Source organism: Bombus fervidus, chromosome 7 (assembly GCF_041682495.2).
Source record: "Bombus fervidus isolate BK054 chromosome 7, iyBomFerv1, whole genome shotgun sequence".
In the NCBI taxonomy this organism is placed as follows: Eukaryota; Metazoa; Arthropoda; class Insecta; order Hymenoptera; family Apidae; genus Bombus; species Bombus fervidus.
Window position 1 is genome coordinate 9,305,616 of NC_091523.1, and position 22,526 is coordinate 9,328,141.

The window sequence follows — 22,526 nt, forward strand, 5'->3', positions numbered from 1 at the left end:
AGGACACGAGAAACGGGGAATTTTAAAAAAAGAATTAAAAGAATACTCGTACGAAATCATTTCGTCTGTTCGATAAGACGATTTATCGAGATTTGCTGGAATAAAGGAAAAGAGACGTTTATTGCGAAAAATCGATAGAAGAACGTGCAGAAAAGTTGAGAGACACTGGGACCCTCGCCGCGGGGCACCGTCCGTGACTCATCAGGCCCCTCGATTCCCTCTTGTACAGGAGCAGGGCCCAAAAACGAACAAAACCTCATCCACAGCGAGCCAAAGGCAGTGTCTGATCGATTTACGTCCCACTCGCGCTTTGGGGAAATTTACAACGGAAAACGTGGCTATCGCGGTTCGCTGGGACGAGACCCCGGTATCTTCGGCTCCGGAGATCGTTCTCTTCCCTTCTTTCTGTCTCTCTCTTACTTCTTAACCGCCCCCTTTTTTCCCCTTTTTAATTCGACCCGGCCCAGTGGAAGAGCTGAAAAGAGCAGGCGTGCAAACTCAATCGGGACTCGAGAGGAGACTGGCAGGACTCCTCAAGGTTAAACCTCGTTTCACTCCTTCGCCAAGACTCTCGTCTCACTCTATATACGTGCACACGAGAGATTCGCTACCAGAACTAAGTGGTCAAGGTCAGAGGAGGCTAAGATCGCTGTCCGATCGGGATCATATCTTGGAAGATATACGGGGATCGATCGATAGATATACAACGCCAGGGATGTATACCTACGAGGTTAGAGGGAAAAAGGTTCATCGGCCTCGGTGACGATTCCACCTTTATCGTCCCCTTGCATCGCCACCTTCGGTATCAGAGCAAATTGTCCCGCTTTTGTTTGGATTTATTCGCAATATAATTCGATAATTTCATTGTATTTTTCTGTCAGGATAAAATTACATTTTATTTCTTTCTTTCAATTACAAACGATGAGAAGATTTGATAATACGGATCGTTAGTGATTTTTCAACTTTGATCGAGGACCATTAATAAATTTTACGATTTGATGAATTTGTTACGTTGTTGATATATATTAAAAATTAAATCAGTTTTTACGAGAATTCATTATAATCTAGATGCATTAGCCAAAGATCAAGTTCTATATTAAAGTACCGCGAAGTGATTACATAAGAACAACGTGACAATACCGTGTATCATTGTACCAGAATTGCCTGTAGAGTAATTATCGAGTAAGGTTTCGTAAGCGTTTGATAACGGAGATATAAAAATAGATATGCAAAGAAGCACTACGTCCACGACGTTGTTTCGAGGTCAATGAGGAATGAATATTCAATAGAATCGAGCCCGTGTATCCGTAGGAATTTTTTAACGCACAGCATAGGTGTATCAGCCTCTATCGTTCGTTAGTTCCAAATGGATGATCGAGGATTTCGACCTCGGTTGACCTACAGGAACAGAAATATCTCGTGAAGTACTGATAACAAATCCTGACTGCGGGTAACCTTCCACGAACACGATTTTATGGTGACACTTTTGACCCAAACAACCCCACAGTGCGCCTCTATCAAAGGTTCAACGGCCTCTCGTTTGCCACTCGCCATCGTCCATCCTACGTTTATCCATCCTTCATCTACAAATCATTACCAACCAACGTATTTCGCTCCAACCAAGCTTCAAATACAATTTTTCAAATCTACGAAGCTGTGTCCTCCTTTCTATTTCGTCTTTTGTCGATACAAAAGAATATCGAAACAAACTTTAACACTTTGAGGAACGAGCATAGAGCCTTTCACTTCTTTATAGCTTGCTATAATAGTCCCTTTCCCCAGCACGAGGAATAGAGACTCGGCGTAGGTAACCTCTCGACACGTATCGATGGATGACGCAGAGGGATTACGTACAGGTCCGATTGAATTTTCGAACGCCTGCGTCTCGATCCTTAACCCATGGGACTTGATGGTGGTACTCTTGACCCATCCCATCCCTTCCTCCCTTTCTTCCGCCGTTCGAATGGTTTTTCGTGCCATGCGTATACGAAGAGTCCCTTGGATATCGAATTCCCATGCACGTGCATTCGAGCAGTGTCATCACCTTCGAGCCAGCTCCGTCTCTCAACCGGCTCCCAACTTTTTTCGTCCCATAGGATATTGTGTTTTAATATCACTATTACGGTCAGACGGAGGGTTCTTTCCATCTCTCGTTCGACAATCATCCCCGTACGTAGAGCGACGAGCCAATAGAGCCAGAGATCCTCGCCCAGGAACAAACTCTTAGAAAACCATGCACCTGTGAGATTCCCATACACACAGTCCGCACACAAGTTGGTTTCCCCAACGATCTGTCTCGCTCTCTCTGGTCTGTCCCCTAGATAATGCAGAAAAGACTTGCTCACTGATTCGTCCTCTCTTTCTCTTCCACCTGAAAAACATAACTAAAAAACGAGACGAGGCAAGGGGTTGAGGTGATGGAGTTGGGCCAGAGTAAAAGGGTGTTGGAACCAGTTGGAGGAAAAAAGAGGGGCTAGAATCACGGTGTAACCGTTTCTATGGGGCGGCCAGCGTAACACACTTGTCCTAAAGATGTGTTCTTTTGTTGTGAATAGGGTGGTACACCTGCGAGCTTAGTAGGGGAGCCATTGATACGGAGATCGCGGTGTTACGCTACACCGTAGCCGTTCTATGAAAATAAGAAGCTACAAGGAGGATGGAAAAAAAAACGGGCGGCTTTGTCGGGGCTTTTGGCGCGGCTCTCTAGCTGTTCCTCGTCTTTACTCCTTTTTGCGATAGCGTCGAGGATCATTATGGCCCGCGCGACCATCGAAACTTGACCGAGGGGTACGAGTAACATGAAAGCTCGTCTTCCCTTCCAGATCTGGGTGTTACGTTTCATCTTTCTCGCTGTGATCGAGAATCCGTGTCACGGCCCCCGAACAGAAAGGATTCGGTCGTCGTTTAGGATATTTAAAAAAAAAAAAAGGTTGTGACAGATGAACTCCTTTTTCTCAATGCTAGCACGTTTACTGCCACCGAAGTTTTGTATTTCTTATGCGCGATAGTTAAGTTACAATCTTTTTATGACCAGCCAAACTGGTCAACTTCTTCTTTTATTGATTTCTTAATTTCATTACACAAGTATACGATTGATGTTCAATTCTCAAGAAATAAATGACCTACTTCTATAATATTATCATTCTTCTGTTCTTTTCAATTTATGAACCTGAACATAATGGCCTCTGCTCACATAACATTGACATGGATGTAACATGTGTGCATTGTTGTGTGCTTATTATTTTTGCAAGTTCAAATATTTACGAATATAATTACATGAACAAATAGAATATAAATATTAATTTCACCCAAATACTATGAATATTCCATATATTTTCGCATATTACAAACCTACTGTGTATACATCTCTGTGCCTTTAAATTTTATTTATACGAATGCGTATATATCCGCAGTCTACTTACGAATCTCCAAATTTCAAATATTTCTCTAACTAAATAATTAGCGTCGAACCATTTGCATACTTCTCCCTCTAAAACAAAAGTCGTCCTAGAAAAGGAGCAAAAATAAGCTACGATGAGAATCACTTCGTTCTTCTTGAGCGAACAATTAACTAAAAGTACCAACCATATGTTGCATCTATCACCTCCCGCAAGGGGTTGCAAACCCCTGTAAACCTTCTGAAGCAAAAGGCACGGCGCATCAAGCACATTTTCAACACGAGGCGAATGTAATTGGACGTGTGTTGTTAAAAAACCCATATCGACCGATCGTGCCCGGAACCGCGTTTTAAGTTACATAACACGCGTCATCTAAGAAATAGAGGGCTCGATACGGTGATATTTAAAACCGGCACGATCGCCGGCCCGTCGAGTGGCATCGGTGTGGCAACGAGAACAAAAGAAAGTGAAGACGAGTGACTCAGGTGGAGTAGCCTGCGGCCGGTGCGTAATTATGTCACCGGTCGTGGCTGGTGGGACGAGGAACGGTCGATCGGTTGGAAAGAGTAGTACGAAGACGGTTGGGCAGAGGGAAGAGCCGACGAAAGGAGGCAAAGCCTGCGGGAGAGGCTCCGTGCTCTCTGCAAATAACGTGAATCACACCGGAGAGAACTCTCTGTCTCCGGGTACGCGCAGTAACTTTAGAAGCGTCGCGCGGAGAGAGCGGACAGGAGATGAAAAAGCTTGAGGAAGGAACGAGTCGAGGCAGCGTAAGTTCCAAAAAAAAAAAAAAGAAAAAAGCAAAGAGACAGAAAGAGACGGAGAAGAAGAAGGAAATACTCGACTGTTTGCAAGTTTGCGAGGTAAAAATTTCCTCTCCACCGAGAGAGGAAATATTTATTAATTATATCGCTAATTGGAGGGTCGACAGAGGTCGGGCGAAAGACGAGAGAACAAAATTAGAGAGAGAAACGGCGAACTTTGTGAAAGGTTCGCACGTTCGTTCGCGGAGCGGGAGAAATAAAAAAGAAAAAAAGTCGAGGCTTTTTACCGTTTACCGATGCCGGTTACGCGTGACAGCAAAGAACAGCGCGCTGGGGAAAGCTGTTAAAGCTAACCCCGGTCTGACAACGTCAAACGCTTCAGTCGCACAAAGCCGTACGCTTTCTTTCTCTTTGCTCGCCCTAGAAGTCGTTTGTCGGTTCCGTTTGCCGGGAAATTAACTGCTGCATGCCATGCAACAACCATGTGAGACTAGGAAACCAAAATTGGAAGGGCCGTGTTGTAAACGAAATTGGAAGAGACGATGGGATTAGCGACGAGCACGGTGGCCGCTACTATATTCTGGCTCGAGTTTTAAGACACACTGCCTCGTTTCGTTCAACCCACAACCGTATGCTTACTTAGGACGACCCGGCTAATCCTAAACGCGCATGCATAGACACATTGGACGACCGCGGTCCCGTTTTCTAAGTGGAACATCTTCCACTGAATATTGTTAGAATGCAACGATACATCGTTGGTGAAATATTTTGGAGTATGGTCTATGGAAACGTGAACAGGTTTAATTTGCCTTCCTTTGCAACATTTTGTTGTATGGATCTAACAAAAGTATAAAAGAAGAAAAGGAGGAAGTACAAAAGCAGGAAGGGAAGCGGTCAAGCGTTTTCATTGGGATATTGTGTATCATCACATCAACGTGATGTGATCTGTCAAATATAGTATAATGTAAATTTCACATCATAAATGTCGTCATATGTAACACAATTATTAACGTTTATTAGAAAATATGTATCTTTTGTCGCTGACACTGATAACACAAACACACAAAAACTTGACGATAAAGAAATCTAAAGTCTTCCTCATTTTATCACGCTGTCAAACGGTCAAGTGCTTTTTTACTTTGTCACTGGCACGTGAAACTCGACTCATCCGTAATCCTTCACAACAGATGTTTTCCTATTATATATTTTATTTTATCCGGTGTGCTTTTATTATTACAAAATTCCATTATCTATGAATAAATGTTTATGGAATAAACGTATCTATAGTTTTTATTGCACGATTATTGTACGGTAATTAAGTCATGGTGAGCATAAACATACCAGAACTGCGTAAATACATTATTCAACTATTCAAACAGTTAAGTCCTTCAAATATGTTTCTTCTCTCATCCCTCAAGTTTCTAAAATTACGTTACATCCATCGAAGCCACTCAAACGTTTCCTCATGACGTTCAGATTCGGTTCAACTTGTAGCCTGACAAGAGGTAGTAGATACCTAATTATCGGGCACTTTGGATCTGGGTCATCGTCGCGTGAGTCGAACCAGACCAAAGAAATGAACAACGATTTGGTTTTCTATGTGGTAGCTGGAGAGACATGGTCCGCCATTCCTGTCCCAAACACCCATTAGATGGTCTTTCTTCGGAATGACGGATCGTTTCCTGCGATTCAGCCGTTCGAGCCGCGTCGAACAGTGAAATCATCGAGCGTGAGCTGCGTCCGTTCTGCGTGGAGGATTCAACCAACCGAGGGTGCGCTTCGAATTAACGAAGGGCTACCTGTGTCTCGATTGATTTAGGAGTGAAAGGTTGAGGGAGGTGAGCTGGGGTTATGCGTACAGGTTGCGATGAATTTTGAAGCGGTTCTGATCGAAGTTCTTCACGCCTCCACGATAATTTTGCAGCCAGATGATTGAGGCCCTTAAAATCTAATCTAGAAAATTTATGGATTACGGATATTTATGCGCGACTAATTTTCGGTATATATAAATCCTATGTATTTTTTAACTGTATTTGTAATAATATTAATATGCGTAAATCAATTTAGTGACTTCATAATTTTGCACGCGTACGGCAACTTCAACGAAATGAATGCCTACGTAATTCCATACGGATTACTCGAGTAACAGAGACTATCGTGGTGATTAATTTTCTATTTTTATAAATAAAACTTGACTTTTATCTCAATATGCACCGAATTAATTTACGCACCTAACGTTTAGAGTATGAAACGATATCTTATTTACTTTCTATGTCTCTACGTTCTGGCCCTAAAAATCTAAATTTCGTAAATATGCATAATCTATCTTTTCGTAACCAATATTCTAAATTAACAAACTTCCTCAATGCGAAAATAACACTTACACAACGTCGTAAGCAAGGATATCCGATCACTTTCCCTAAGTATCTAGCCTTCGCCACCTCTTCATCTAAAAATTGACCATATCACGATGTCTAGATCCCGTTGCAAACAAAATTAAACTGTCAATTAACAGTCGTCAGCTGTTCAGAAGCAGTTACGTACGCGCGGACCCGTGGAGGTTTCGGTGCACGCCCTGAAAAGCGTCAAGCGGCTCCTCAGCTTCCTTGGTGTAAGTTTCCGGGCGATGTAAATCTCCGCGGATCGGCCCATCCGAAGATCGTTAGCGGGCCGGCTCGCGGCGTTATACTCGCCGATTAAACGTCTACCTCTCCGCTTATCTCCGCGTCGCTTTCAATCTCTGTCGACGTGTTCGCCGACAACGCTGACTGACGCTCGATTCCACACGGTAGCTGGTAGACCACTCTTTCTCGGCCCTGTCGATCTATATCGGCCCGCGTTATCGTGGATCGTTATCTGCCAGTCAGCGGACAGGCGTTTAGAACAACGCTGATCGAATGAATCGGCTCGACAGAACCGGGCTAATAGTCGCTTAACCGCTCCAAACGAGAAATCCGATTTAGTGTTATACAATACCCTATACCATTCGAAAGTTTAGTTATATGATTTATATACAGGATGTAGCAAAGTATGCGGCAAGATAGCAGGTTATTCTGCAGGGAAAAATCAGCCGGGAATAAAAGTTTTTCGTTTGAAGCGTTTGAAAAGTTTTGGAGAAAGTTAAGATTGAAGAGTTGTCAAGTACATGTAGACGTGGCTATATGTATATTACTCCGTTGGATACAAGTGGATAAGAGGGGATCGCGATGTATGTTCACTGTTAGTTCTCGTAATCTAGAGTTCTGTATTTATTGTTAGAAAAAGTTGATTATATTTTTCAAATCATGGAAATCGTATCGTAACAAATATCGTATCATAGTGAAGACCAAAGTTATAATTTAATTGGTTATGAAAGTACAGAAGTTACAGTTTGAAAGTTGAAATGTCCGATTTTAATTCCTGACTTATGCTATATCGCGATGTTCAGAAGAAAATTTCAGAACTGACAGAAGGTTGTCCTACATAAAGAAAGAGGTCGAAAATGCAGAGGAAATACAATTATCTCACTTAAAGAATGGGATTTGAATATTCATCGACTACACGTATATGGCACCAATTTTTACGTAAACATATCCGAACTTAATTACCCTCAAAATAAGACCTGGGATTTTATTCTACGTATTTGACTTATTTCTGTGTATTGAATAACTTCCTGCATGGTTGTACACCTTGCCGCAACCTGTACGATCTTGATATTTTGAAGTACTCGTATGATTAATTGCAAGGTTGTGTAAGTTAGGCAATTTGTATTGTCTATCCTAGAATGCTCTATCTCATTTGAACTATCATGGTATAGGAATGCTTGAACACGTATCAGAGACGTGATGGTGTTTCCGTAGGGACTGCGCACGTGGACGGCACTGTTTTAAGCAAACAGTTCCAGATTTTATCACCGATGAGTAATAATACCGGGAAATTTTCAGATATTCAAACGTAATCTCTGAAAACCTCCATCATGTCATCTATATCACAATTAAAACGCGTTCTCTTTTTCTCCTTGAATACCATACGACAACCATGTATACCTCTGTAATCCATTCTGAAAATGAAAGAAAGAATAAGAAAGAAAAAAATCATTTAATAGTACCTTAGGATACTTTGTCACGAATCGGTGAACCGCGAAAACCAGCGTCCACCAAAGAGGCCAACAATAGATACTAACGAAACCGACAACTTTCGAACGGTCGATCGATCAACCTTAATATCCCCTAAATACCGGAACAAGTGACACACGAGGAGATCGAAAACGTCGCTATCAGATGAACGAGCAACCGGTTAAAGTCGAAGTGCTTTAAAATCCATGACTAACGGGCCATCCATCCAGTTGCACTCGCGATACACCTATGTACGATGGCCTCTATGTAGAAATGCGCGCGAGTTTGTCATACAGAGCTCGAGGGTCGCAACATCACTCACCTCTATGACTATTTTATGGTTCGGCCAGTGACTCATACGGGCAGGGAGACAATGCTGGAAGCCCTTCATCATGCGCGAAGCCGCCGCTTCCCGTACGTACGTACGTACGTGTAACGCACGCGTTTCCGTATAGAAAGCACAGCCCTCGTACCTGTTGAACATCCACCCATACAAGCAAGGTAGTGGCCGCGCGCGTATTTCACGCACACCGGATCGCACCGTCCACAGGAGCAGCGTCGTAACACGACAGAAGGTGATTCACGTCAAACAAAAGGCCGAACACAGACCGGCTTAGAACACGTGTACGGGTATTTCAGATAGCAATGGTGCATGTGTACGACACACGTTGACAGAGGTCTCGAGGGGGCGGAAGGGTCACGACGAATCGTTCGATTCTAATGAGGAGAAATCTTCTCTGGCTTTGAAAATGTCACGTGCTTTTACAGAACCCGTGACCCTGAACACCTCCATATAGAACGTGAAAATCTGGCGAAATCCAATAGCGAAAGGTAGGAAGGGAAAGCATTGTACAGTGGAGCTTTATTTGTTGTAACGAAATCCTAGTTAATGACTAATGAAACAAACTATCGTTTGAATTTATGTATCTAAACGAGAATCTCTATTATACGAACGAAAAGATAATGAGAAAAATCGGTAAACTATTGTTACCCGAACTCTTTGTCCTAATGAGTTTAAGTAGATCTAGGTCTACTGTACTTATATTGTTAGTTTAGGACTCGTTCGATCGAATCGAGATACCATAAGAAGTAAAGCTCCTTTTTACAGTGAAACATAAAATAATCATTTCAATCCCTGCTGAAAACACTTACGAAAAACACTCGTGGCTTTATATGGACGTAGACGATGGAACGAAAGCCAGTCGACAATACGAAAGTTGACGGCTGACAACTAAACGAAACTGCGCGCAATCGTGGACGCCGATCTTAAGTAGCTTTTTCGCAGAGACGAGTGGTGCATTCATTGAATATCGAGGCTCATTCGTACGAAACAGTCGGCGGCCACAGCGATTGGATACAATCCCGTGTCGTTGCTATCTCGCACGATCTTCCATGGTGCTCGAGGAGGAAAGGTGGCGCGTACGAACACTTTTTTACAGCTTACTTACACGCAATACTGGTGTGTCGCCCGTTTGCTTACGTTTCAGATCCTTGACTGTACGCGTAAAACGTCGTCAATTGCCCTTCGTCCCCTCTCTCTTTTTCTCTCTTCCAGTCATGCCTGGACCCGGCCGTTTCATTACGCGTAATTGCTATGGTCTGCGGTCTGTCCCCTTGGCTACACAGGTACAGTATCATTTTCATAATGACGCCAGTCACCCCTCGCCTCCGTTCCTCCGTCGTCCCTCTAACGTTTCTCTCTTTTTCTCTCGCTTTGGGACAAGAGAAGATTAACCGAAAGAGGTCTCTTGGAAAGAAAAAAAAAAAAAAGAAATAAAAGGAGAAAGAAACAAAAACGAAGGAAAAGAAGAAAGAAGTACTATAACGTGATGTGTTAGTCGAGGAGGAAAGGTCGCGATCGACGATGGAAAAGGGAAGGAAGGGGAGCCGAGGTCAGAAAGAAACAATGGAAGATGAGGATCTGGCGAGCGAGAAACGCCGCGAAAACGGTGGGGGCAGCAACCGGACAAAAAATACGATCAACCACTTCGACGTGACCCAGTTCAACGGACGGACCGTTGGGACCTATATACATACGTCCCCCGTTTGTCCCGGGGTAGAAGACGGCCTATTCAAGGGCTGACTTGCACACGCTGCACAATAGACCTGCCCTGGCATTATTCAACTTGGAAAAAGCGGCATCTCCTCCCCCTTCGCCGTGCGTTACTGCAACTATAGGATTACCAGGCGTATACGGGAGTGATGCACGTGCATTTTTTCGCGCCCTTTCATCGGGAAATTGCCGGCTACTTTCCGCAACAATGGCCCCGGTTGGCACACCGGCCGCGCGTTCGTTAGTGCGTACGTGGCTTTAACGAGAATCTTCTCGTGTAACGGTCGAGCGTGTTAATTTGAACGGTTGCACGTAGCTGTGCAACAAGTAGGAGCATCGATAAAGGCAGCGCCGCTTTAACGATTCGAAAAAGAAAATGGCTAAAAATCCTGCGGCTAAACTTATACAACTTCGTATGTGTCGTTGTATTAAGCGTAACCGATTCCTTTCGAAGTTCCCTCAGATCAAGTTGGCTTAAACAACAACACAGATGTATCAGAAGCCTGTGGATCTTGAGACAGAGCGAGGCTACGCCACTGGGGCTCAGCTGCACTTTGCCTCCCTCGTGTTTCACTTTTTTTCTCCCTTTGCTCGTTTCGTTTGTATCTCGGCTCGGTCTGGTTCGCCTCGACTCGGCGTAGCTCGGGCCCCGAGCTTCTATCTTTCTCTCTCTGACTATAAAGAAAGACCTTTCCTCCACTCAGGCCGTCATCGGCCGTAGCATCGCAAGCCCCGTCCCTCCGGTCGTTTCTCTTCACCACGGGCCCTGCCGCCCGAGCCCCTGTAACCCCGCGCAGGGCCCCACGGCTATCAGCCACTCGTGTTTACATCGGGCCAGGCTGGTGGGGGTTTCGACAAAACGACGAGCAAGTTAAAGCACCCGCCTGCTTTCCTCTCCTAGAGCGCGCGCGCGCACAACCGAGACATTGGCTCCGGCTTTGTACGCGGAAAGAGGATGGAAGGATCGAACGAAGGGTAGGAAGAGGAAGGAGAGGCAGGGATCTCCACACGATCTCGCGCACACAAGGAAGAGAAGAAGCCAGAAAAGAGGGTCCATCGACGAGTCGACGCACACGTACAGGAGGATTTGTCAAAACAAAAGCCCGGTCTTTCGTCGAGTCACGTTCTAAGGGCAAAGAGGAAGAGGCCGAGAAGCGGTGAGAGTGAAACAGAGAACGAGAGGCAACGGTAGTGGTAGTGACCGGAGAAGCGAAGCGAACAGAGAACCTCAAACGAGGAAGAAGGAGACGAGCCTGTATTGTGTGCTCTTTCGTCTCTTCGTTTCTCCGTTTCTTCGGTCCTCGCCTTTCGTCCCCGTCGGAGGTTTCCTAGTAATAAACTGTCAGAAAAAAAAGTGACCTCCTCACCGGTCCTCTCGGTCCTCCTACACCTCCGATCTTCCGTCTCCGCGGATCAAAATCCAAGCAATTACGGCGCGGCTGGAAAGGGTTCTAGTCGGCCGAGCGGGACACGATCGAGCGAACCCGGCGACGCAAGAAAAGAAGAGAACGGTGCGGTGCAAGGGAGAAGGTGAAGCTTAGAGTCTCTCCCTCGGATCGGCGGATCCACTATCCAGGATTACTCGTTATCCTTGAGAGGAGGTTGCGCTCGCGCGAGACGGCCCTCGATGCGCTCGAGGAATATAAGACGAGGGGGAGTTGGGTGCCGCGGACTACTCTCTTTCTCTCTTTCTTTCCCCACCCTTCTTTACCGCTCTCCTTGTTGCGAGTGCAACCTTTCCTTCGTTTCACCATCCCTCGCCTATATCCTACGTCTTTCGCTCGATCTATCTTTTTTCCCCTCTTTTCCCCTCCTCTTTCTCCTTCTCCTCGCTACCTCTTGACACCTGTTCCTCACGATGGATCCGAATCCTTTTGGGGATTCAGGTATATCTACGCAGGTAAGAGCATAAAGGAAGGTTCGATGTACTTGAAACGATCGTCAGATCGCATAGTATCCGACTGTTTCGAGGCTGCTTGCGAGGATGGCTATAAAATGACTCGACCGTTTAGTTACGCTCTTAGAAATTGACGTTACGTGGCTCGGTTTCGCGATCGTACAGTTTGTATCGAGATGAGCTATTAAGTTTGACCACCGCTGGCTTACGCTACTTTCCACGGTAGAGTACTACCTTAGAGGGGATTGGCAGAAGCCGGTGTTTTCCGCCGCTGCAATTATCCTTTACCACGCCGTTTATCGAATTTCCTCTTCCTCCGGTTCGTTAGGCGAATAAGATCAGTGGTTGTGATTCGAGGGAACGACGGATGGATACGAATCGATATCGGCTTCATGTTTAAGCCAAATACATATCATAATATTTGGAGGAAAGGAAATAAGTTTCTCTCCTTTATCGGTAGACTTCGGATCTCTATGCAAATTTATATTTGCATGAAGAAGATTCAAAAACGGAACCTGAATAAATATTCGTTTCACGCATCAAATACTATGACGAATAATTTGTTTTCAATGTTCTACACGTACAAGTTACATATCACGTACATTCTTACACATTGAAATATTTCATGAATGCATAGTTTCAGCAACCTGTTTATCAGTAGTCGTAAAAATATGAATTTGCGTAGACATCTGTAGTCTTAATTTCTTCCCAGAATACATTATAATATATTTATATTCCAATATAAAATCACAATAGATAAAAATTTTGTTTGCAGAACTACGTTGTTTAAGGGAATATTTCCCACTTCCTAGTCTTGGTGAGCAAAACAATGGATGCTTTCGCGTAACGGAGGAACGCGAGGATGGGTCCGAAAAATCGGTCGAAGAAACACGAATCCAGAAAATCCTGTTTCCCGCGACGGGGGCCGGAACACGCGAACAGGGACGAGGACGTGTTGATTTAACGGAACAAATGCAGCGTATCGGGGCGGACCTGTTCCCTCACGTGGGCAGAGCACGGCATCGCGCGAGAAACGACGTAGAAATCGGCTGATCGGGTTCCTTGAACCGTGGACGTGCGCTATAGGTGGCTGGTGTTGCCCGCGCAATTCGGTTCCGTGAACCCCGGGACCAGTTTAATCCGCGTCCAATCTGCGGCCGCGGTTCCTCGAATCGAAGAATGAGTTGTCGGTAGCGGCTCGACACCGCGTCTCGGCGCCAACGCGCGCGCGTTCCTTTTGCCCATCCACTTCTTCTTCCTCTCCTTCGCAAACTCGACAGATGTTCCACTTCTTTTTTCCCTCAACGTTTTTCTCCTTCGTTGGCCGATCGAGCTAATTGTCCCAAGATTAGCATCACGAGTCGATGCTAGTAGCGATTGGGTGTGTCTGCAGTTTAGAATTCTACATGATGTAGATGCCTCTTAGTTTTTTCTTTCGGTTCGAGATAATCTATATTGCAGATTAAACATAAATTTTGCAACATAAATTGTAACATAAATTGGGTATCAATTTTACATAAATTCTATCATAGACTGGAGATTGGTATCATAGATTGAATATAAGTTGAGAGTTTTTAGTAGCTACCTAGATGAACCTTGGCTATTTGCTAGTAGATATGTAACGCTAAATATAGAATGTAATTTATATTTATTAATTCTTATCAAAAAACTGAAGCTACAATTAGTATACTATCTAAAGTTTCCCACAAAAACATTAGTGATGAGTAATCCGTGATAGCGATATACAACGTATAGTCATGTGATAGCTTTTGCGCTACGAAAGAGGCAGAAAACGAGACGAACGACTGGAAATGGGGAAGAGGAGGAGACGAATTCGTAGCACGTCAGTGCCACCTTGAAAGCCAGCGGGGAACGGGTTCAAGTTCAGGGAAGCGCGGGCGTCGCGCACGACACGCGATCTCCGCGATCTCCTCTCGCCTTTCGATAGAGACGAGTTCGAGGAGAATCTCGTGCTTGGTTGGCGCGCCGTGAGACAAGTGGATCGAAGAGGCCTAGCAAACACGGCCTCGTAAATAACGACGGTGAAAACGGCCGCGAAATAAATTCACCGGCTAGGCGAAGCGGTTCGATAAGGGGCCCGATAATAGATGTGTGGCCGCCGCGATCCTCGAGACGCGCGGCTTGATATAATTCACGCTGCGAACCGCCTTTTGAAAAACCTGTTGATTTACGGCCGCCTCGCGGGATGCTCTCGTTCGCTCCTCCTGGGGATCCGCGCTCCACGACTTGATGAGACTAGATCAGATTATGATAGGATCGTGTTTGTGCTCTTATTTCGGATATTGATATTCGTTGCTCGCGGATGCCTCTCGTTTGTGTGCTTAGGATTCTGCAGGGAATCTAGGTTTTTAGGAATCGAATATGGGTTAGCTGTTTGCTGGCTACTCTAAAGCTTGTCCTATTGATTACTAAAAGATATAAGTAGTGCCATGTAAACAAAGAAATAGCAAGCAACTATTTGATAATACATTATCAATTTTCATAGGTTTTGTTATAATAAAAGTATCTTTGTTATACATCTCTGGTACAAAAAGATAATTTGAAAATGAATTTCGTTCTTAACGAAGTACTCCAACCATTCCTTAGCGTATTATCATTTTGGAGATACTGCTAATCTAAATGGAAACAAGAAATCTAAGACCTCATTATTTATGGCGATAGCGATATCGAAACATAAAAAATCTCGCAACATCAAGCCAATTCCTTATCACATTAACCATCCAAAATAACAGATTTAAAACCAGTCTTTCCTATGATCTGTCCAACAAAACGAGGCAGTAAACGTAAACAAACTTGAAACTCGAGAGTCGACAGTCAATAGTCGCAGCGGTAGCGACCGAATTTCGTTTACGTTTACTGCTTCGTCTCGTTCGACAGGTTATAGTCTCAATTTTCGAGCACAATTTTAACTTCGACCATGAGTATCCTATTTTTTCAAAGTTCGTCGCACGACGCGAGAACACCGTCAGACGTCTACATTCGTCCAACTAACGGCTGTTAACATTATTCACGCGCGGCGTTATCCGCTCGCTAGTGCGCTCGCAACCGCGCAGGCGCCTTCGCGCCGGTTGTCGCGTTTCGCCTTCACTTAACATACGCACGACGCTCGCTCGACACACTCGACACTCGGTGAACCAAAACAAACCAGTGCTCGCGCGAGTAGGACGAAGAAGAGAGCAGGAAGGATGGAAGAGGCCGGCAAGCTTGGAGAGGGACCCGTGCAAACGAAAGAGGCGAACGACGAAACCGAGAAAGAGAGGCCGAGAAACCCGCCTCCGTACGCATTAACACCCTCGAAAGGTACGACGACGCATGGACTTTTACGCGCACACACTCTTCCGAGCTTCTTTCTCCGGCTGGAGATGGCCTCGCGTCAAATCGTATGTAGGTACGCGGACGAACAAAAGAACGAGTTGACGATCGTTTCCGAGCGAGTTCTGCTGTAAGAGATGGTACAGGATTTTTCGGCGAGACTGAAGAAACTGTTATTTATTTCCCTTGAAAGATAAAAAAAAAAAAAAAAAAAAACAGGATAAAAGACAAATCTACGAAAGTACGTAGATATGGAAATCGCTTTCGGAACGGCGCTACGTGCGAGTTGTAATATACATCTGGTGTTGGCAAAACACTAATGGGCTATCTCAGCAAACTTTCTTAGGTTAAATAATTCGAATTCCTGTCATAGAGAGTTAAGCGTTTAAATCGTTAGTTGATACGTAGAAAAACATAATCATGTATCGAGATCAAAAATAAAACATTTGAAAATAAACGGCGATCGACTTGGCGTACTAATGTTCAGCTATTGAACGTTCGAAATTCACGAGATAATTGGTATCGCGAGACAATGCTCGCGAACCGTGTTACGATAGCCGTCTTATTATATAACTCGCGTTAAGATAGCAGCGCGAGTCTCCCTCTGTCAGTTCTAACAGTATCCGCGCGTTTTATATTTCAATTTTACTAAGCCGTGGATTGACGTGCGGCGCGCTAGCCTCTCTCCGCCCGTGTACACCTGTGCTATCCCTCGCTGTACCGCGAGGGGAACGAAATCCATCGGACAATTTTCCAAAAGACTTTCACCATTTTCCCGCCCCTACTTATAGCTCGCTTTATCGGCTTACGCGGACGCACCGTTTCCCTTCCTCCTCTCTTCTTCTCGCGATGCGTCGCGTTGTTACGCGCACGAGAGAGTCGTTTCGAGTGGCCAAGAACAAGTTCACGCGGACACCGGAGGCAGAGATATCGAGAGAGAAACGGGGAAAGAAGAGGCGCCACTGGTCGAAGCGAGAAAATAGGAGAAGAAAGAGCGAGGAGAAGAGGCACGATCCGACCGTGAGGGAAAGAAAAGGGCGAAGAGGGAAGAAGAAAAGGGTTAACGAGGGACGAAGAGGGAACGACGCAGAGAGATCTGTTCCCCCTCGCGTCCAGAGAGCGCATGCAGTTTAAGACGCACACCGGGGACCGTGTTTCCAGCACGCACACACGTGCGTGAACCAGTCTAACCACCTCATCACGAACAATCTCCTCGTGTTACTCTTTTCCTCTCGTTTTAGCGGCGTCCTCGTTCAGCGAGCGACGCAAAGCGAGTCCCTCTTTGTTCAAAGGCAATCAGCAGGCCCCGATAACGGGCCTACTCTGTCGTAACCCAAGACACGAATACGAATGCATCGACGGAGAGCACACCAGATACGTGGAAGATATACGAGAAAGAGAGACGATGCCTGTCTTGTGCCAGTGAATATGAAAGCGTGTATTTGTATGTGTATATGTGTGTATGTGTGGGTACACGCGCGGGTATACGGAGGGGAACCCTCGAGGATCGTGCGATGCGTAAAAGGCACTGCGTAATAGAAAAACTAATTTTCACGGCGTCTCAGACGATAGGGACGGATATTTTTTTTTTTTTTTAAATTTTTAAAAATACTTTGAAATTTCGGAACGATGTAACAAACTGATGGAATTTTGCAATTAGTTTGTGGTTCAATTATGGTACGCGAATCGACACTGCACCTTGGAACCTTGAGTAATAGAAAACTAATCCCGATACCTTTTGCAATCTTTACAGATTTTTAGAAATTTCAATTTTTACTTAGTTTTGCAATTGGTTTATGGTTCGGCAATCAGTTACATCGAGCGAGGGAAGCATCTTCGAATCTTGTATTATAGAGAATTAATCTTCGCGATGACAGAGATTGTGGCATCTTTGAGATCTTCGGAAAGTCTTGAAAATTTCGATTTTCATAATAATTTCATGAGATTGTTATGGTTTGATAATGCTTCATGATTCAACAATGCAACTTCAGAACTTGAGTAATAGAAAAGCTAATCTATTTGACGACAAAGACTGTGACAATTGTTGGAATGTTTAAATGTTCTTTAAAATTTCAATTTTATACGTATGCAGTAGTTTGATGAACCAACCAATTGTGTAATTGTTTTGTGTTTTAATAATGGTAGACTGCAATGTGTCTTGGGTCTTCGGGCTACGTCAAATTGGAGTACAGGCGAAGATGAAACCTGACGGCTCAGAAGACGACGTCCGTCTTCGGTCAGGCGTAACACGCGATGCGGAATCGAATTAGTTGGATCGATGGCATGTAATCCAATTAACGCTACACACGCGTTTCAGATCAAAGGATTAATTATACCGCGCGAGGTGTCCCGTTATAATTATCGACCACGCGGATTCTGGCTACGTTAACGACATTGCAAATTGCCAGGAATTCTGTTGGTGATCCATGAGATCCTCCAAAATTCTACCTCCGACTTCGAGTAAATAGACACGTTCCCAATGAGATCTCTGGTTAGAATCCGGGGTTTGTTAGTGTAATAACAGATCTGTTTCCATGGAGCATCCTAACGTTCGAATGAATCAACCGGTCATGCATATATCGATATGTGCCATCGACATTTCGTACTGATTCCACTGAAAATTGTGATATTTTCTGGAAGAATATTTACGAGATAAAATGGCGAATTAAGTAAATTAGACTAATTGTAAATTGTAAAGTTTTAGTTTTGCAATATTAGCTATATTTGGATCGAGAATTATAAGAAGCTCTTAGAGAAGTTTGTTCTTTCCATATTTATAAAATAAATAGAAATTTCATAATATAATTCAATCACTGGACTGGAATATCCATTCGGTGGCTAGGATAAAATAGGCTTATGAAAATTCAATCCTGAATTTTTTACAAAATCATCAAACTCATATATTAGAAGACACCATCTGTTTTTAACATAACAACGAGAAATTGAAAAAATATTGTGTACCTGAAGTTCAACAAGAAAAGCGATAAAAATGAGTAAAAGCCTACCACAGAATTATTTGAGTCAACGATTTGAGGTTACTCGAATCGAGCAAACAACTTCAGAATTAAATAAAGGGATATATAATAGGAAAATTAGACTGCAGCTTGAATTAAACATATAACGATCATACCACAGACTTGTAGAACCTTTTTTCAGGAAGCTCCTCAATCTCAAAATCAATCTCAAGTCTCATTACGTAAACCAAACGATAGATTACTCTCGCTTAGAATCAAGAGAAAGATCAACTCAATTCGCTACATCTGAGAAATCACTAAATCGATTACCGATCTAATCATCCGAGAGCACGCGACCAATCGAAAACGTCTGGAGCCCAATTCGTCCACTCGGTTGCTGTAAGTCGAAGGCGTATTGGAAACGGCTCCGCGAAGGTTCATAGCACGCGTCGAATGAGAGAAAAGATCCAGGTCGTGGTACGCATGAGCGCGCACACAGAGCGCAAAATTGTTACGAAATGTGTGTTGTTGGGTCTGTTAGCGTAGGACTCGAGACCGGTTGCGATCGATAAGATCGTCGAAAAGCGGTCGTCGAGAGAGGCGATCGATAGTCGAGCGGGTAAATTATTAATGGGGAAAACTGTACGGTGCGAATATCGTCGTCCGCCCACGGCGCGACACGGCACGTGAACGCTTCGTATCGGTCGAAGCGGAGAAAGGCTGCCGGTTGTTTTCATTCAGCCCGGCCTTGACGATGTCGCACCTTCCTTATCGCGACGCTGTCCGCATCTTCGACGCGTCTGTCTTTCTCCGTTTCCATCAAACCAGTTGACATATACGTACGCTGTCTGGGAGTCTCTGTTGCCACAGTTCGTGGCAGAGTTCCTCTTTCCCTGACAGATACGAGATTAATTTGGACGAGATCGTTTCCGAGCTGATTCGAGCTGAGCAAGTCTGACGTACAAATTGTATGGTTCCGGAAGATAGATCTGAGAAAAAGTGGCAAACATTACAATTTCACATATTCTTCCTCGATCTTCCTAATCTCTTCCATTTTCGAGTTGAGTAGGCCTGCGGAGATTGAGGAAAAAAGATGATAGTTCGTATGAATTTGTATAGGAAATTTACAGAAGTTGTTATTCGAGATATTCTTTCTCTATCTTCCTGATTTACTCGACAAGGAATGACTTTTTGACTTCGAGTGGAATAGGTCTGATATTCAAGTGCAGGAAAAGAAGAGATGATACACTTTTTCGACTTTGAGAAGAAGTTGCAACGATTACATATCTGAAATACCCTTTCTCTAGTTTCTTAACCTAAGTGACATAGCAGTCGTTCGAGTTGTCACGCTGTGTCGTTGGTCCGGATCGCCAGCTTCTGGCATCCCTACGACCTCGATAAACCGCCCCGAGGGAAGAGAGGAAAGGATAAGCACGGCCGCTGCAGGAGAAGCGATCGACGGCGAAAGGTGCGACGCACCGCGTCGTCCGAGACTTTACGCATTCGTAGTAACCTAGAAACGGTCGATCGGTGGCGTGGTTGTGCCTGCTTCGATACTTGGAACAGATTAGCCGTGTGCACCGGCACTGGAAACGACAAAGACGACGAGGACGATGTCGACTGTATACATACGTTTCGTGTGTATACTACATATACATAGAGTGAATTACTTTCGCCGTTCGGTGCACCGCGTCAATGCCATCAGCCAGCACGACTGGCTGGCTAGCTGGTTGCTTGCTTGGTTGGCTGACTGGCTGAAACCGGCTACGCTGCTGCAAAGCCGAACGAACGAACCGAGGGACTGCCCGGAGAGAAACTGGTCAACTGGAACCGGAGTTGTGCTACCGCGGAGCTGGACCAGCCGCGGGACGACGTGGGTTCACCTGGACAGCTGGAGAGATACGCCGACCCACGCTGCACGCTGCTCGTAAAGTATTGCACTATAAAGTGCAGGACACACCGTAGTCAGTCGATCCCTCCTTATCCCTCTTCCTCCCGTTCCCTCTTTCCTCTCTTGCATCTCTTATACCTTCGTACTATCCAGACTATCCTCCGTGTCTCCGTTTTCCTTTGCTACGTTCTCCTTTACTCCGTTCTTCTTCTTATAATATATACATCTTCGACGTGTATACATCTCCGTGGTTCCTTTCGTTGATTTCTTTCAGGATCCACTCTGGTGGAATCTTGGCTGATTAGGTATTATATACTACTCTCTTGAGATTCGGTTCTTCAGCTACGTGTAAAAGAACGTGGGCGTGGACGATTGGGTTCAGGGAAACGCGACTGGGAATTCGCGTTTCTGATGATTAGCCGAGAAACTCGATAGAAAAAGGCCTAGGCAGGAAGAAAGACAGAAACGATGTTGGGTATTGGTTTATATGGAGGCTGGCGTGTTGGCACGCGTTGGAAACCAGTCGATCTGGAGATGCTGATGCTATCGCGAACGATCTGCCTTTTCGAGGATAGATTGTTTTTACGAAGGTCTTGATAGATCGTGTTGCTTCGTGGACCTCGATGATATATTCCTTCCAAGATCCCCTCACTGTCCAACGTTCTTCCAGATCTCCATCTATCGATGTTTAGTCTCTAATTTATATATCACTTTCATAAAGAAACGCCACGACCTAACGATAGGCTTTTGTATATCTAATTTTTTCTACGACCACGTCAGTGTCATTGGATAGCGAAAGAATGTCGGCCCGTCGAGTTACGAGCCGGCTTCCTGGTTACGCGTTATCGATTCCCGGTAGCTTTCGACGCGTCCAAATGAATCTATAAAGCGTTAGGACTCATCGTCGATGCAGCAGGATCAACGTACACCACACAGGGAAGCAAGGGGGACGAAGAAGAGGGACAAAGTGCCGGTATATTTAATGGTAGTTAAGAGAGTAAGCTGGTATTGGTACTGTTATATCTGTAGCGAGCACCGATTGGTATTGGTGGCCAAGCTGGTGGTGGGGCCTGATGCAGGTGTTGGCCTTGGGCTCCCTAACACCAAGCCTACAATCTCTAAGGCTCGCCTATATACGTTTGCTGGTCGGTTCTGAGCGCACCACCACCTCCGTTTCTCGATTTTAAAGCTATAACGCAACACGCCAATCCGTGTCTTTGTTTAGGAGCCGAGACGTGTCTGATTGGCTACAGAGACACGATGAAAAAAATTACATATGCCAAGCTACGAGAAGGGAGAAGAGGGAGGGAGGAAAAAAATGCCGCGTCTCTTTCGTCACTCTGCTCATGGGAATGTGATTTAATTCGTCGAGAAGTTGCAAAAGGGTATTCTCCCCGCACCTACGCGATCAAGGATCCCCGACACGATTAGAATGGGGAGGGCAAGGACAGTCGGCTCTTTCCAACCAGAGTCCCGATGTACAGGAGAATTAATTAATTTTAATCCAGTAGCCGGATCGATCCATTAGACCGAGCTGCGACTTCGTTACGCGGGCATCGATGAGATTTACGTTCGATACGATCATCGATACTAACGGCTTTGCTACTGTCACTATATGTGCCACGCTTTAAGATTAATTATGCTTAATTTCAAGCTGCACCGATGCTGTTGCACCCGTGCTTCCTTATAATGAAAGTATATTGTACCTATCGTTAAATGTATTGAACGGAAGTGCAAGAAACAAAACATATGATCGATGATACATTTTTTACTCCAATCCACTATGAGTAATTCCCTAGTAGCGAATGTGTTAAATAGTATATTAATAGCTCTAAATGTAATTTATACACCGTTGTACATACTATAGCATTAACATATCAATTAATTAAGTCCAAGTATTTTATATTTTTTATTATCTAATAACAATTTTACATAACTGCAGCGATTTGATATTATGAAAATGATACATCGAGAAATAAGAATATGTGCATACACTTTTCTCAGCCACTGTATATGTGCATAATTTTGTCTTTGTTTCGGGTTCAATGAACTTTCACTACGCTATACTATACAGTGGCCAAGTACTTAACGAGTACGTTTTTCTATTATGCTCTAATATTTCTTATCAGTCTATCCTCTTCA

At 44.5% G+C, this 22,526-nt stretch overlaps 1 long non-coding RNA gene across 1 annotated transcript; it reads left to right on the forward strand.

Moving 5' to 3' along the window:
• The first annotated feature begins 15,137 nt into the window (after window positions 1–15,137).
• LOC139988985 (uncharacterized) lies at window positions 15,138–22,279 on the forward strand. Its single transcript, XR_011800240.1, has 2 exons — window positions 15,138–15,527; window positions 21,610–22,279. It is a non-coding gene; the product is annotated as an uncharacterized lncRNA (long non-coding RNA).
• The last annotated feature ends 247 nt before the right edge of the window (window positions 22,280–22,526 follow it).